The following is a 17,726-nucleotide window of genomic DNA, read 5'->3' as shown; positions in this document are numbered from 1 at the left end:
AGAAGTAAAATCCTTATATTTGGCATGGTTGTTACTTACACACAACCTTGGAAGACAAGTATGCCCCTGAACAAAAAGGGAAGTAGGAAAACAAGAATTAAACCAGTGTGGTTAAATGGGATAGTTCAAGAGGTTATTTGAGACAAACAAAGAACCTTCAAAATTTGGAAATCTAACAGCAAGCCCCTATTGGTGCCAGGATACTGGACTAAATGGATCACAAGTCTGATCCAATATGGCAATTTCTGTCTTCCTGTGAACTATCATACAGGTGTTAGTTACTGTGTTGAAGCATGGTGGTGCTAATTATATTCCAGTGTCTGATTCCTTTAACATTACTGTGTGGGCTTCAACCCACCAAACCTCTTCTGTTTTGAGATGTCCTTGTGTGAGGGTAATCTTTCTTAGTCTCTGAATGTTCTGTCAATTTGAATATAATCAAATATATTAATTGCAATCAGGTTCTCCAGCCTAAGCTTTATGCAGTATCTACACTTGGCTTTCTAGTGGGAGTTAAGGTGTGGTAAACTGAATGCAGAATAAGACTCTTGGAGAAATGTAGAATTAAAAGTAACCTACTGATAATTGTAAGTAACTTCCTGACAAAAGTGCTGTGCAGTGTAGTCCACTATTGAGAGCTTACTGTTTTTGTATTAAGTTTTGATTTTATTGACTTATATTTGTGTAGTAATTTTTAAGGTATCTTAAAAAGCTTGTTTTCTAAGTAACCGAGTGCATGGGATAATCTAGAACACGAATCTTTACTAAAATTAATACAGAGTTGTATTAATAACTTGGGCCTTACTTTGCAGAGTGTCTTGTTTAGTGAATGTCTTCTTCCTCAGTGTGACCTTGTCTACACTACCAAAAAAATGGCCCTAGGAGACCCTGGGGTGGCGTGGGTTTAAAAGTACCTTTAGCTAGTTCAGTCTTGGAACTGCAGTGTGCCTGGTTTATAATTTGCTCACAAGGCTTATTTATATAATAATTCTAGACTAGAACAGTTTTCAAAAAGTGTTTGTTACCATAAACCAGGACCACACTTGATAAGAAAACCATGTCAACTAAATTTAAATTAATTTTTTTAAAATATTTTCCTAATGTGACCTTCTTTTGTAGCATAGATGCAGTCTTAGATTATTCTTATTGTGTAGACCTCTCCTATTTTAACACACTAATATCTTGCATCTAAACACTTGATAATTGTAACTAGTTTTTGTAGAAATGTTGTATAGAAACTTAGCAAAGGCTCTTCTCTAGTCAGAGATTCCTGGGTCTTGGTTGCTCAGCTTAGTGAATTTTTAGAGTCTATTTAGCTGTGTTTCGGGGGAAAAGTGGATTATTTCATGGTTGTATTTTTTTAAAAGCAAAAAGTTAATATAGGTATTTGTAATGGTTAGTTTTCATTTTTCTATTTACATAAATTTTACACAGTGCTTATTATTATTTTGAGGATTTTCCCTTTCTTCACACACTGAAGCCTTTTTTTGTAGGAGTATTTGCCAGCTCTATAGTGTCTATTTTGGCCTAGAGTGGAGAGGGTAATTATTTTGGAAATAGAAACAGCATTTTCCCCCCCTTTTTTAAATAGGCCTTTCAGTAAGTTGGCAAACCAACAAGAGCTTGTTCCCCTAACCATTCAAAAAGGGCAACCATGTTGGTCATTTGGAATTTGCCAGATGCAAAATGTCTTGCTCTGGAGTGAACAGACCACCCATTCTGTCTTTGTTTAGAATTGATATGTAATCTAAATAATTGGATTTACTACTTTAAGGTTTTTCATATTAGAAAGTTAAGTTAATAAGATTAAATAAGTTAATAAAATTAAAATTAAGTCAATAAGGGAACAGCTGCATGTTACCAGTGCTTTGAATTGTATAGCACGTTTAGGTTTTCCCTGGGCCATGTTCTGAGACTTTGTCGTTTAGTAAATTGTGAAACTGAGGCAGAAATCTAATTTTAAACATTGAATCAAAAATTTAACCTAGAAACTGCAATTCCACAATATTAAAATTGCATGATAGACTAAACATCTAGTTATTAGTCACTATCTGCCACATGTTAGCTAGTCAGATACTTCCACATATCACAGCTGAAGCCTGTGGAACTTATGCCAGTCCATATACTAATGGCACTTACTTCAGAAGCCCCAAAGAGTAAAAACGCTGTGAGTTTGTTTTTGTTTTTTAAATTCACCTTGTTAAAGTGAATTGGCCAGGCTTTTAGCTCATTTCAGGCACTGAGGGTCTGGTTCACTGGCCAAGAGGTAGTGTACTGCAGGAGTGAGAACAAAGCAAGAGAGAACAGGGAATACATCAGAAGTGGTGCTAACTCATTTATATCAGGAAGGGAGAGACTGAAGGAAGAGCAGTTGTTGAGACTTTGTTATTGTATGATCAAGTGTGCCATCTCACCCCCTCTGGTAGTAACAAAGTCATGGTGTGTCTTGAAAGTGGACTGGGGGACGATCTTCTGCCCTAAATGTCATAACTAGATTGGAAGGCCTCTGCTGGGGTTGGACTGCTGTGGGGTGGATAGACATTTTTACTACCTGGTAGCTGGGTGAGGTTGGAGAAATGTAGCATTGAAGGGGTGGTCAGAATATGAGGAAAGTGTGTACTGGATTTGGAACGGGTGAGAGAGGAATGGGGCAAAACATACATTTCAAGACATTTCGAAATGTACTTTTAATTTACTAATTCAATAGACATTAGTATTTAGGATAAATATACTGGTCATTCCCCACTCCTTTTCAGCACCCCATGGACTAAGAATATTACTTTACTCCTGGGATGTGATGACTGAGTAGGAACACACTCTGACTCAAACCTCATGTGATGGTACATTGTGTTGCAAATAACCAGATGGATAATCCTTAATGTAAAGGGTTAACATGAAATCTTGACAGGCTTCAAATGTGCATTTCTTGGATTTCTGTTCAGTCACCCTTAGTATTACTTCTTATCTAAATCATCTTCTTCGAGTGATTGCTCATGTGTATTCCACAATAGGTATGCGTGCTCACCATGTGCACTGGTGTCGGAAGTTTTTCCCCTAGCAATACCTGTAGGGGAGCACCCCTCGCGACCCCTGGAGTGGCATCTCCATGGTACAGTATAAGGGGAGCTGCGCGCTCCCCCTACTCTCAGTTCCTTCTTGCCACCAGTGCAGGTGCTTCAGAACTGCACTGCTCCAGCTTTGCTGCAGTTTTTCCTGAGAACTGTTGTTCGTTCAGTGTATGGTACCTGTAGTTAGTAGTATGATTTGTTTTAGTTTAATTAGTGCACCAAGGCCGGGGCATGCCCTGCGCCCTGGGTTTTAAGTCGTGGGATACTTGTAGGCGACTGCTGCCAGTGAGTGATCTGCACACGGACTGTTTACGCTGCTTGGGCGAAACCCATCTCAGCGATCACTGCAAGATTTGCAAGTCATTCAAGCCTAGGACCGAGAGAGAGACACGTTAGGCTCCGGACCATCCGGATGGAGTCAGTGTTGACCCCAACTCTGGTGCGTCACTCTGAGTCGGCACTGAGTACTGCGGTGTTGGTGCGTGGCAACCCCCGGCGCCCTCTACCAGTCAGCACCACTCCCCGTCCGCAGGGCATGCCAAGAAGGCTAAGAAGAGGCCTTCTCCGCCATGGCACCAGAGCAAGACTGGGGGAGAGGCTAGACCCATATTGGGCAGTCAACGGTCCCCACTGGCCTCTAGGCCTCTGACTCAGGTCGAGCAGAGTAGCCCAGCCCATTTGGAGTAGGCTTCCCCGGATGTCTGGATATCCTCTACTCCAGAGGCCCTGCAAGCATCCTGGGACGTTATGTCCATGCCAGTACCAGGAGCACCGCCAATGTTGGCCCCGTGGTCCAGCGGCAAGCCACGGCTGGGATTTCCACTGTTGCTCGGTACCGGTCATGATTGAGGGAATGTTCCTAATACCGTTTGCCGCTCAGCAACCATCCCATGCGTAGTCCATGCAGGTTGCTGTTGACCCCCACCAGGTTGTCTGGCTGGGTTCTGACTGACAGAAACTCCAGGCACCACTCCGCCTCGAGGAGTGGACATAGACGGGACAGACACAGCCGAAGGTCTTCGTCTCAGAGGGGCTATCGTAGCCAGTCACAACACGAATGTCAGTGCCATTCCTGTTCGTCATCTCACTCCAGGACCCCGCAATGGCACTGCTGTCGCAGCCCCAGGCGTCGATTGCCTTCACCTCACTGTGGCAGATCCACCTGCCGGAGCCGATTGCAGAGCAGCTGCTACTGGTGGTACTGTTCCGCCACGTCGGGATCACGGTCTCATGGTTGGCACTGCTTCCGGCGCCACCGTTCCTCCCGGTCTGCAGACAGGTCGTACGTCAGCTTGGCCTCTACACCAAGAACTATTAAAAAGGGTGGCATCAAACCTCAACCTTCAGGCAGAGGAGGTGGAGGAGCCCTCGGACTCGTTTTTAACGTCCTGTCCACCTCGGTGCCGGGCAGCGTGGCCTTGCCACTCCACGAAGGGGTGGCAAAAATTTCAAAAGCCTTGTGACAAACCCTGGCCTCATTGCCCCCCATCTCTAAGAGAGTGGAACGCGAGTATTTTGTGCCTGCCAAGGGATGTGAATACCTATATACCCATCCTGCCCCCAACTCCCTGGTGGTCAAGTTGGTCAGCCACAGGGAGCGGCAGGGCCAACCATCCCCCACTCCAAAAAATAAAGATTCAAGGAGAAAAATGTATTCGTCCTTGAGCTTCCAGTTACAGGTGGCAAACCATCAGGTTCTCCTGGGCCGGTGTGAGTTCAATCTGTGGGGCTCTCTGCCCAAGTTCGAAGACTCCTCCAGGAGTGTGACAGGAAGTTCAAAGCTCTGGTGGAGGAGGGTACAGTGGCTGCCAGGGCAACCCTGCAGGCAACATCGGATGTGGCGGACACAGCCGCGTGCTCCAGGGCCTCCACGGTGTCCATGAGAAGGACGTCATGGCTCCTGCTGTCTGGGCTGTGCAGTGAGGTGCAGAACTCCCTGCAGGACCTCCCGTTTGACGGCAAGGCTCCGTTTGCGGAACAGATGGACGTAAAACTGCACGGCCTGAAAGACTCCCGCACTACGCTTAAGACTCTTGGCCGCTGTGTTCGGCTCCAGCTAGACCTAAGTTTAAGCCGCAGCAGGCTCCCACCAGGCCACCCACTTCAAATACGAGCTCCCTTATAAAAAGTCACGGGACTATAAGAAATGCTCGCAGAGGCAGTCCTGGTCTGCCCCCCAGCCTGGGTCCTCCAAGGGCAAACAGGCAGGGAAACGTCCGTTTTGACGGGATGCCCGGGGGGACCTACCGGTCCTCATTAGAGACCCACCAGCAATAAAGCTTCCCTCTCCGGGGAACATGCTCCAAGGGGTCCCATTCAGAGGCAGGCCCCAGTAGCTGGAACTGGTGTCCGACGCATCGGACCTGGGGCGGGGAGCCCATCTGGGAGACGTTCAGACCCAAGGTCTGTGGTCTGCAGAGGATCTGGCCCTGCACATAAATGTCAAGGAGCTCTGGGTGGTCTGGCTGGTGTGCGTGGCCTTCCGCTTGCACCTGGAGGGCAGGATGGTCAGGGTTCTCATGGACAACATGGCCTCGATGTTTTACATCAACAGACAATGTGGGGCCAGATCCTCTTCTCTCTGCCTAGACGCCCTCAAGCTGTAGGACTTCTGTATAGCCCATGACCTTTGCCTACAGGCCTACCACCTACTGGGCACCCGGAACTCACGGGCGGATCGCTTGAGCAGGGACTTCTCCTCTCAGTACGAGTGGTCTCTTCACCCAGAGGTGGTGCACAGACTTTTCCAAGAGTGAGGAACTCCCCAGGTAGACCCGTTTGCCACTCGACAGAACAGTTGCTGTCCCCAGTTCTGCTCCTGGGGTGGCTGGGCCGGGGCACTATCTCATATGCCTTCCTCCTATCCTGGTCAGGCCAGTTTCTCTATGCCTTCCCCCCCTGTTCCGGCTGATCAGCAAGGTCCTGGAAAAGATAAAGATGGATGGGGCCTGGGTTCTCCTGATTGCCCCAGCATGTCCCAGGCAGGATTGGTACGGGACCCTCAAGAGCCTGGCGGTTGCCCTACCGTGGCCATTACCGTCCCGCCCGGACCTACTCTCCCAGGGCCACCTCCACCGCAACCTAGCGGCACTCCACCTCAGAGTGTGGCTGCTCAATGGTTAGGCCGGGAGGAAAGGACGTGCTCAGAAGGGGTTCAGTGCGTCCTCTTGGAAAGCAGGCAACCCTCCACGCACTGAGCCTACTTGGCAAAGTGGTCTCGGTTTTCCTGATTGGTGGCTGAGCAGGGCGTTTCCCCCGTGGCTACCCGTACGTTAGGCCCCCATTCCCGCAGTAGGACTTTAACTTGGTGCTAGCCCGGCTGACGGGTCCCCTGTTTGAGCTGCTAACTGTGTGCTCCTGGTCACACCTCTCGTGGAAGGTGGCCTTCCAGGTAGCGATCACATCAGGTAGGTGGGTCTCGGAACTCAGGGCCCTGACCTCCGAGCCCCCATACACAGTGTTCCATAAGGATAAGGTCCAGCTCCGCCCACACCCTTCATTCCTCCCGAAGGTGGTCTCCACCTACCACATGGGTCAGGACATTCTCCTGCCAATCCTCTGCCCCAAGCCCAATGTGTCCAGTGAGGAGCACCGCCTCCACACGCTGGATGTGAGATGGGCTCTGGCTTTTTACCTGGTGCGGACTAAGCTGTTCAGGAAGTCCTCGCTGTTCATCACCTCGGACGAATGCATGAGGGGTCTGCCGATCTCCACTCAACGGCTCTCCAACTGGATCACCTTGTGCATCCGTACCTGTTATGACCTGGCGGGAATCCCTTCTCTGTCAATTGTGAGGGCACACTCGACTAGGGCGCAAGCCTCGTCGGCTGCCTTTTCAGCCCATGTCCCCATTCAGGACATTTGTAGGGCTGCCACGTGGTCTTCAGTTCACACGTTCACCTCACATTATGCGATTGTCTCCCAGACCAGGGAAGACGCTGGGTTCGGTAGGGCTGTGCTCCGTCCCGAGAGTCTGTGAACTCCTACCCACCTCCAACAGATATTGCTTGAAATCACCTATTGTAGAATACTCATGAGCAGTCACTCCAAGAAGAAAAGACAGTTACCTTTTCCGTAACTAGTGTTCTTCAAGATGTGTTGCTCATGTTTATTCCACATCCTGCCCTCCTTCCCCTCTGTCGGAGTTGTCTGTCAAAAAGGAACTGAGGGTAGGGGTTGCGCACAGTGCCCCTTATACCATGCCATGTTGGCACCTCTCCCGGAGTTGCTAGGGGTGTTCCCCTACGGGTACTTCTAGCGGAAAAACTTTTGACACTGGTGCATGTGGCGAGCACGCACCTCTGTTGTGGAATAGACATGAGCAACACATCTCAAAGAACACCAGTTACAGAAAAGCTAACTGTCTTTTTGGTTGGGGTGGACTTGAACAGGTAAATTCAACAAGCGTTTGCCCAATTTGGTGTATAGTTGTTTTTTGACAGCGTGGTTGGGAGATTATCAGAGTGCTTTCCCCCCCAAATGAACTTATGCTACGGCAGCAAGCAAGGTTCTTTTCCCGACTAAATTTAACGATTTGCTTTTTGGCTAGAGAGAGTGTACATTTTGTGCAGAAGAGAATCCATAACAAAGCATTACTTGTGGTCGCATGTGTGCTTTTGGTGATAGAAACATAACCAGTTGAAGTTAAAATCCCATTTATACAGTGTAAGAGCTCTCTAGTCTGCATGAATGCAGAGGGGATCGCATTCTGCATTTACAAACTGAATGAATTTTTGGGACAGGTGTATTGGTGTATAGAAGCGCTTTCGTTCTAAAGGATCATTGTTCCTAGAGACAACGAATATGAATGTTCAATTAGTCTGTTTCAGTTCAAGAATCATAAGCACTGTTGTAATAATAAGCAGTATATGAGCCCCTGAGGAGGTGGAAATAAGCAAGCAATATATGTCTATCAGGAATTTAGCAGAGTCTTTTGATCACCATGAAATATAATTTTCTTTATGGGCAATTGTGTGAGACTGTAGGGACAACAAATTTAGAGGAATTGTTAAACAATTCATTTTCTGTCATTATTAGAGGGTATAAATAACACTGATATTTTTTCAGTGTTTTAGCTAGGCATCCCTTTGCTTGAGAGAACACATATTGTGCATAGTATCCACCACAACACTTTTTTGAAGATAAAACCATGAAGTATGTGGATGATACTTCTACTGCTCTCTTGGTGTTAATATGCATGTATGTTTAGAGAGCAGCTTAAGCCTGGCAAGGTATTTTAACTCGGACATGTCTTGGCTTTGTAGATTTAAGGCAGGTCTTAAAGTTCTTGGGAGGAAAAAATTCTTCTTCCCACCAATCTATAGCTTTTCTATGCAGACAGATTTTAGTGTCTCCCTCCACTGTGCTACTCATTCTCCTAAGGTATTATTTACTAGATATTTTTAGAATCACATTTTTAGATGCTGCTCTTTGGCATTTAGTTCTCTGATACGGTTTATAAATGCCACCTCTTTCCTTAGCAAAAACTTGTTACAGGTTTGAATGGCTGCATGGCAGAGTTTTAATAGCTGTGAAATTGGAGAAGGTTGCAGATTACTGGTTTTACCCTCACTAATTGATTATCTTTTACATCTAAATTTTTGTCAGCAATGTACTTGAATGTGTATAATTTGATCAGAGAATCACAATGATAGTTTGCAATACAATGACAAACCTGGATTATTCTGTGGCAATATTTGTTACAGATCTCAAGTTCATATTAGATAAATATTGTATTAGTAGAACCAGTAATCAGTGTAAAATTGTCTTCCCTCGCCTCTAAAAATTGATATTTTAGGTCTTTTTATCATCTTGTTCCAGCCATGCCACTAACAGCCATCTATGGGTTAGCTGCCTTTTTTTCTTTTTTTAATTGAAGACTGGAATTTTAAACTAGCTTTTATAAAGTTATAAATTATAAAGATTGTGAGTTATTAACGTCTAACTATCTGAATAACATTTGAATTTTGACTGCTATGAAGCCCTTTTATTCTGTACTGTGTTCTCTCTGTCAAGCTCTTGGAATGCTTGGAAATCTGGGTTTGTCCGGGGCTCAGTTCAGCAAGTAATTTAATTCCCACTTACTTCCATAAGACTTGAGTGCTATGCAGTATCAGGGCCAAAGTGAGGCACACAGTCGTTCCTCTCCAGTTGACCTCCCTGCACAGGGGTATTTTTCCTAGAACAAATTTCTACTCTAATTTATTTATTATTATTGCAAATGAGTACCCACGAGAACCATAGGCGAGTTTTCTCATTTGTGATATGAATCCCAAGTCCACTTTGCTTATCTTCAGTCATCTCAGCCAAATTAGATGACTAGGGCCCTACCAAATTCACAGCCATGAAAAATGTGTCACGGACTGTGAAATCTGGTCTTGTGTGTGCTTTTACCGCATACTATACAGATTTCACCGGGGAGACCAGTGGGTCCTGACCCAAAGGGGGATTGTGAGGGGTGGCAAGGTTATTTTTGGGGAGGTTGTGGTATTGCCACCCTTATTTCTATGCTGCCTTCAGAGCTGGGCGGCCAGAGAGCAGCAGTTGTTCGCCAGGCGCCCAGCTCTGAAGGCAGCGTTCTGCCAGCAGCAGCGCAGAAGTAAGGGTGGCAATACCATACCATGCCACCCTTACCTCTGCACTGCTGCCTTCAGAGCTAGGCAGCTGGAGAGTGGTGGCTGCTGACTGAGGGCCCAGCTCTGCAGGCAGCAGCAGAGATGTAAGGGTGGCAGTACCATACCATGCCATCCTTACTTCTGCGCTGGTGCTGGCCGCGGCTCTGCCTTCAGAGCTGGGCTCCTGGCCAGCAGCCACCGCTCTTCAGCTGCCCAGCTCTGAAGGCAGCGCTGCTGCCAGCAGCAGCACAGAAGTAAGCATAACAGTACCACAACCCCCCCTACAATACCATTGCAACCACCGCACAACTCCTTTTTGGGTCAGGAACCCTACAATTACAACACTGAAATTTCAGAATTAAATAGCTGAAATCATGAAATTTACGATTTTTAAAATCCTATGACCGTGAAATTGACCAAAATGGACTGTGAATTTGGTAGAGCTCTATAGATGACACATACCCAAGATTAATCTATGAAGTACAGCTAGTCACAGAGGGCAAGCAACAAGATAACTTTGTTCTGCCTTTCCCTGTTCTTCATTCTTGCTAATGTAGCCTTGCAAAATTGTCCTTGAATATTTACAGCCCAAGTACAAAATCTACTTGCTTGCTCTTCACCAGGCTGCTGACCAGGGGAAATAAAACTTGATATTTTACTTGCTGGTCAAAAATAAAATGCTTTCCTTGACACTTTGCAAAACTGCACTTATGGATGTACAACAATACAACCGAAGTATGTGTTGATGCTCCTGGATTAAACTTTTGTGATTTCTGTCACTCTCTGTTTTGTGCAGTGTAGTTTTAGCCATGTCTGCCTCAGGATATCTTTCATTGGACCAACTTCTACACAGAGCTCTTCTTCAGATCTGGGAAAGGTATTTCCAGCATCACAGCAAAATGCAAGGTGTAATGGATTGCAGCCCACTAACCCTCTTTTTTTTGTCCTGTGACTGTAGAGGTGTTATCAGGCCACTCCACTCTGTATGGTCCCTTAGAATATGTGCTAACTAGTCATGCTAAACAGTCTGTTCCATATTGCATTTTGCTGTAAAACTGGGAGTATCTTTCCCAGACTGGAAGAAGAGCTCTGTCTCTCAAAAGCTTGTTTCTCTCTCCAAAAGATATTGGACCCACTTTGGACCTCACCCACTTTGTCACTAACAGTCAGTTTTAGTGAATTGGAATAAGTTAAGAAACTTTAATTAAAAAAGTTCAATTATAAATTAAGAAAATGTTAACTAGGCTAGAACCAAAGTAACAAATGTTTTTGCACCTTTTTAAGAAAGAGGTTTTCATGAAGGAAAAATAGCAGATATTAGTTGGTGTAATTTAATTATATGGAGTGGGTGAAAATGTTTGGAACATATAACATGCTAGTCACACTTATGGGTGAAAAGTTCCTTGTTTGCTATACTGATTTAGTGCAAGCTAGGTAAAAATCACCTTGAAATTCTTAAAATTGCAACAAACTTTTAAAATAACTGTGGTAAAACAAACTTTCTCACAAACTGAATAAATCATAATTGTTACACTTCAAAAATATATTGTGGACTAAACACAACCAAGAAAGATGTTATTGGTAATAGATTGATTTCTCCCTCTCGTCTCACAGTGAATTGTTAAATTTAAGTGTGTATTCTTGGTTCTGCCTAATAATGCTTGTGTTTTTCTCTTGTTTTCACAGGCCAAGGCTGCAAGCACAAAGGAAGTTTGCTCAATCCCAGCCAAACAGTCCCAGCACAACTCCAATAAAGATAGTGGAACCGTTGTTACCCCCTCCAGCTACTCAGATTTCTGACCTCTCCAAAAGGAAGCCCAAGACAGAAGATTTCCTTACATTTCTCTGCCTTCGAGGTAGGAATCTTACAGCAGCCTAGGGGAACAATCTGTAGTTCAGAGAACAAGCTGCAGTATCACACAGTACAGTCTAGCGCTGGACGCAGTGGTGCTGCCCTTGAACCTGTTGCACACATTTCCACCCAGTAGTCTGACTGTAGCTACAGTGGAGTAGCGTTTTACTTCATCGATATAAAGATTATAGAATTAGGCCAATAATATAGCAAATGGAAATTACTTTTATGCTTAGCATTCTTTCTCCTTGTCCTTCTGTCCCTCTCTCTCAATTATGTCTGATTATATAAACTGAGGCCCTGCTTAACTCTCACAAGTGCTTCTTTATTTCCACTTGGAGTTGAAATCTAGCTGGTTATTCCCTTCCTCTACATATGGAGTGTTCATTAACTGCTCTTCACCCCACCAGCTAAATCCCAGAGCAACAAGCCTTATCTGACTAGAAGAAAAGTTTCATTTTGGTTTTGTCTTTGCATAAGAAAAATGTATTTATTCAGTGGGATAACGTATGCGTGTTCGCTATCTCACTGTAAAACCATAGTGGAAACAAGGCATCAATAGGTCTAACCAGGAGGTAGGTAGATATGGTGAACTTCCTAGCTAGCCTGTGTCAGTTATCCCACTGAAAAAAACACACGGGTTTTTGGCAGTGAAAAGAAAAGCCTTTGGATGACACATTGATAATTCTGTCTTGATTAAACCAGAGACTCGCTTGGAGTGCTGTACCTCGCCGCTAGGTTACACTTAGGCTCCCCCCAAGGTGGGACTTTTTCATTACACCCCCACCCCACCCCCAGCAGAGGCCTGGTGATATTTTCCTCCTGTTTAATCTCTTGATTGTGGCATTAGACCTGCATTCTAACATCCTTCATCTGAGAGTGCTGGGACTGCCACCAGCCCCTTTATAGTTAGATGGTGCTGATGTGTAATGTGCCAGAGGGGTTGCTGTTGCCATTGCCCTGTGCTCTTCACCACTGGCTCGCAGGCCTTGCAATGAAGAACACTGCCATTGCCTTTACCTTCCTGTCACCTGGTTGAAGGAGTATGCCTTCATTACAAGATAGTGCCTGCCCTGCTTGCAGAATCCTAACGCAATGGACTAATCCCCTGAGGTTTGCTACGTTTGCCTCGTTTCTCAGTTACTACTACCACTTTGCAGGTTCCTATTGCTTCTCTTAAAGCAGTTCTCTCACTTGGAATACAACTGATCAGCATCAATCATAGCTGCCTGCCTTGGTTTTCTCCTCCTAGTTCAGCATGGTTGAATTTTCCTATGCTTATGTATACTGCTGCTAATGGCTTGAAACCAGGCTGCCAAGCTGTCCATCTTGACTCTCTCATCCAGTATGTAAAGGGGATAGGGATGGAAGGTTTTTTTAAAAAAAAAAATATATATGGATTGTGAAAAGTAGCATCCAGTGGAGACTAAAATGCAGACTCAATCCCTTTCTATATTTCTGTGGATTAGATCTAATTGCTGTGTGGTAATTTGCTCTGTCTGTTGGCAGCACGCTGCTGGAGTGCTCAGGGCCAATTGAAGCATTCTGTTTATGGGAAAATTCAGCTAATAAGTGTGTGCACATGGGTGCATTCGTACAGATATATTTTCCTTTCCTTATTAAGTATGTATTGTTAAATCTCTCAAGGCCCCCACCCCTAAGGAGAGGCAATTTGATAAGGGGGGAGACTTTACCTCCAGCAATCTGACTTGAGTAATGCGATATGAGATGCAGGTATTTTCTCCTGATCCAATGCTTCATGCAGCAAGATTTTTCTCTTAATAGTGAACATTTGGATCTGGTATCTGTAATTTTTTTCTAATAGATGTTCTGCTGTAAAGTAATAGAAGTTTTAGAAAGTTGTTGAAGGTCTGCAGTCAACTCCAAATTTCTTCAAGATCCAGAAATATGGGTGTTTTTCAAACAATATGTGCATGTAAACAAAAGGTTATAGATGGATAGATTCCCTCCTCCAGGAAGTATTAGGATAAAAAATAAACCTTACATATCTCCATTGTCACTGTATAGGGTCTGAGAACAACATACAGGGACTCTGGGGGGAGAATTCCTGTGGCGCAGGCACTGCATTGGATTGCCTTAAACAGGGACATGTTCGGGGAAGGAGCCTAGGGCAGAAGAGGGTGGGCCATTGTGCGTGTCACTATGTCCATTCTGGCTTGTGCTTCAAGCCACAGGGAACACTGTGCAGTATGCCATAATTTAGAGGACCCAGGCTGCTCTGAATTATGCTGGGGCCATTGCAGTAGGGTACAGATTCTGTGCAGTGCCTGCAGGAGACAACAGGACTCCTGGAGGCAGAGTATCAAATATGGCCCATAATGCACATTTTACACCTTCATTTTCACCAATTTTTTTTAATGTATATTTATTAATTTACTTATTTTTCACATACCTGTAATATAAAAAGTTACAGGGAGAAGAGATTGGACAAAGTTTATACAAAGGAACTTTACCCAATATGTGCAAGTAGCAGTGGTGGGGAAACTTGAAAGATTCCCCCAAGATTAAGCCTTTGTTTCCCAAGGAAAACACTCCGCTGACCTCCCGTGGGAAGTTGCGAAACTTAGACTAGTTGGTGATTGTACTTTTTATGTTTTTTTCCTAATAAATTCTTTCCTAAAGTGACACTGCTACGTTAAAATTCTTGCATTTAAAAAAAAAAAATCTTACCCGTGTTACTAATAAACAGACATCCTAGTTTTAAAAAAACCAAAATTATCCAATTAACCCCCCATAAAACCCCACATTTTTCTGCGATTGAAATGAAATGCTGAACTTTAGTTTCCCTAGCCATAATATATATAGATTTCAGTTGAACATAATGTTTTATTGATATATTTACAATTTTTAAGCAAGTTTGAAGCCTGCCAGTGCCATCAATTATTTATAATAAAATAAAATTAATAGAATGATCCAGTCACAGTGCATTGGTTCTTTACTGTTGTCAATGGCCTTGCTGTTTCTGCCTTTTGTTTTTGTTCCTTTTCATCCGGTTTGTTCAGAGCTTTGCATGTGTTCTACAATTGTCTGCCTTCAAATGTAATCTACAGAACAGCACGTTACCATCAACATTAAATTTGTCCATGCCAAACTCAGTGACATGGTCTTTAGGGGTGATAAAGTTTTCGGCATCTCTTCATAACTTTAATTACTCACAGCTGGAGACTGAAGTGAACTTAGAGATGGATTAAAACACAAATCCCTACATGCTGTTGATCAACCTCTCTCTATATATATGCCTGAAGCAGTTTATTGGAGTATGTTTAGCTATGTAAATTTAAGGCACACTGAAAAATCAACCACAAGAGGGGTAGATTGCGCGCATTGAATAAGTGACACTGATACTTTCAGTAAAATTTAGCTAATAGTTAATATATGTACTTTTTTTTCCAGAGAATATAGAAAACTCTGTAAAAATGCAAATTCTGCATTTTTTCCACATTTTTCAGAGGCAAATGGATTTCAAGGATCTCTGCTATTAACACAAGGATTATTGAATCTAAAATAATTTTTAAAATATCAATTCCTCACCTTTCTCATTTTATGCCATTTTGTTTTATTACATTTTGCTCAACAAGGACAATGACAGAATGGATATAAATTGAAATCTGTCAATTTCTGATTAGTTTAAATTTGTTGGATCTGCAGTATTCTGCAAATGAATAAGTGCTGCAAGAGAACATTGTTTAAAAATAACTTACTTTTTTGCTTTAAAAAACATTTTTATAGCCAGCCTTAATTAAAAGCATGTTGTAGAAAACATCATTCTTAAGCTTTAATGGACAAGAGAATGTCCTTTTAAAAACATTGAAAAACTGATATTTTCCCCACATCTTGCATTGTGATCCACAGTTTTTTCTAAATGAAGTAGTTCAGGCTGTGGTTGACATACATTTGTAACACTATTTCCCTCCAAAGTCTTTGTCCTACATAAAATTATGAATCTAATGTCCTTTTTCAAATAAAGATTCAGAAATGTTAAGGTTGACCCACTGCTATATCCAAGTACTTGCAAATATTTTTGTGAAGGGAAAATCAATCTTGCTGCTGCTGTTGTGTGGTTAAACAAAGTGATTCTGTAAGAGGGGTGAGAATTTAATTCTGGTGTGACTACCCTAGAACACCCCCCACCCCCCAATATCTCTTTTCATCCCCAGGACTCTTTAACACAGCTCCAGCCCCATCCTTCAGTACACACAACATTTTAAGATGGATTTTATATTGGTGATTGTTAAGCAGAAACGAACATTTGAAGTTGATTTTAAACTGTTGGCTAGGACCATGGGACACAAAAGAATAGAAAGCCTGTCTTGTCTATGATTGAAGCAGCTTTCTCTCTTCAGATGTTACCATGATTAAATCAGATTATTAGAGTTGAAAAGCAGGTAAAAACTAGGTGGTGAACCCAAAACCCTTTAGAAATGGAGGAAAAATTCCAGTCAAATCTTCAAATCAGTTTGATCAGGTCGCTCACTCACACCAAGCAAGCACAACAAGACTTTTTTCTTTCAGTGCAATCACTTATTAAACACTAAGAGGCAAACTTTCAAAACTTTTCATGTGGGGTTTCAACTCGGCAGCTTCAGTTGTTACTGAGAGCTGTGCTGCTAAATCCCCACCCAGTTATTTTACAGTTTACTCTGGTATTGTAAAACACTGAAATTCATGGCAATTTATAGGTTTAGCAGTGATGTAAGTGTTAGTAACATAGTACCTGTATCATGAGGCACATATAGAACATTTGTTCAGGTCTTTGAAAACTGTGCAGCAGGTCAGCTCATGAGACAGTCCTGCAGGGTGATCCACTTGTGCAGAGTCTTGTTGATTTCAGTGGGACTCTGTCACTTTGCAGGATTGGGAACTAGTTTGGCTGATGAGTCAGTAGTATGAGCTTTGATGTCTCAGTGATGATATTTGCTCAGTGACTGCTTGAAAACTACAATGTGATACTATACGGAGAGTAAATTTTTTTCCTGAATCTTCTTGTTGAAAACAGAGTGTAAATGTATGGCACTGTATAAATGTTTGATATGTGCGTTACGACAATCCCTCATTCTGAGAAAGGTGTACCACTTGGGCTAATTAGGCCAGTCTCACAGCAGTGGAGTTTTACACACTTCTGGTGGGCCTCAAAGTGTTGCTGTTCCGTTGGCCGGCGAGCGTATTTGCAATAAATTGTACACTCTGTCTCGTGTATTTCATAAGGCAGTGGGGAAATGACGGGACCCTACTGGGTTTCCTGCTCAAATTCCTTTTACAGATGGGATACAAAATATCAAACCTCGATGTTAAAGGCCATGAGGACTTAGAGATTTGCATCCCTTCATAAAAGTGTTACAGTCCTTTAAAGTATTGAACAAATGCTCATATAAAGTGACTCTTCCCTCCCAATAGAAGCTAATGGAATAGCTTTGTTTCTCTGTGAAGCTGATCTCGTTCTCTCTGTCAGTGACTTCAGGAAGATACACTGAGCTTTGTAAACTTACAGCTACCATCTGTACTTTGTGAAACGAACGTTTATGCCACACTTTTCCCTGTAAGTACAGTAATTTAAAAATTCCAGTAACAGCAAGAACTTCACTCTTCCCTTGAGGAGGGAAGGTTTTTGTTTATGGCTTTTAACCTGCAAAAATGTAGCTGGAAAGTCTAATTGAATTCCAGGAACATGGAACATTACATACAGGTTGTTGGTGGCAGACAGCAGGACTCCACAAAGGGCGAAGAGGCCCATGCTTAGAGATCCCTTTGTAGGACTGAGAGCCATGTTACTTTGGGTTCTTCTTTATTTCTCTGAAAGTTTATGATCCTAATTATTCTTTTTAAATATGCTCTAATTTAATTGAGGAGAGAATTTACTAATTCCTGCTTGCTTTGGTTAGCACAAATTGTGAGGGCTGTGGACACTTTTGAAATTACTATTCATTGATTTTTCAAACTCTTCACTTGAAAATGGGCATTAATGGGCATTTTTAATTTTGTTCTGTTTTAAAAAAGCCATCTGGCTAAGGCGAAAAAACTTTAACAATTAATAGGTGTATTTTCAAAGTATTTAGAATACAACATTGACCAGGCTTGGCAGAATTCACGTTCCTTTATTATTTTTAGTTTTTAAATCATGCCCCAGAATTTCCAACATGAGAAGGAATGGAATAGTGCAGATACATCTGAAGT

At 43.1% G+C, this 17,726-nt stretch overlaps 1 protein-coding gene across 3 annotated transcripts in view; it reads left to right on the top strand.

The window, feature by feature from the left end:
• JARID2 (jumonji and AT-rich interaction domain containing 2) overlaps positions 1-17,726 on the top strand; it is a 183,164-nt gene that overhangs the window by 86,879 nt on the left and 78,559 nt on the right. For all 3 annotated transcript variants that reach the window (XR_005594478.1, XM_039525970.1, XM_039525971.1), the window contains exon 3: positions 11,369-11,538. The gene's annotated coding sequence lies outside the window, so the exon portion shown is untranslated. The remainder of the gene's footprint in view (positions 1-11,368; positions 11,539-17,726) is intronic.

Source organism: Mauremys reevesii, linkage group 2 (assembly GCF_016161935.1).
Source record: "Mauremys reevesii isolate NIE-2019 linkage group 2, ASM1616193v1, whole genome shotgun sequence".
In the NCBI taxonomy this organism is placed as follows: Eukaryota; Metazoa; Chordata; order Testudines; family Geoemydidae; genus Mauremys; species Mauremys reevesii.
Note: the sequence above shows the minus strand (reverse complement) of the source record. Positions and strands in the feature narration are given on the sequence as shown.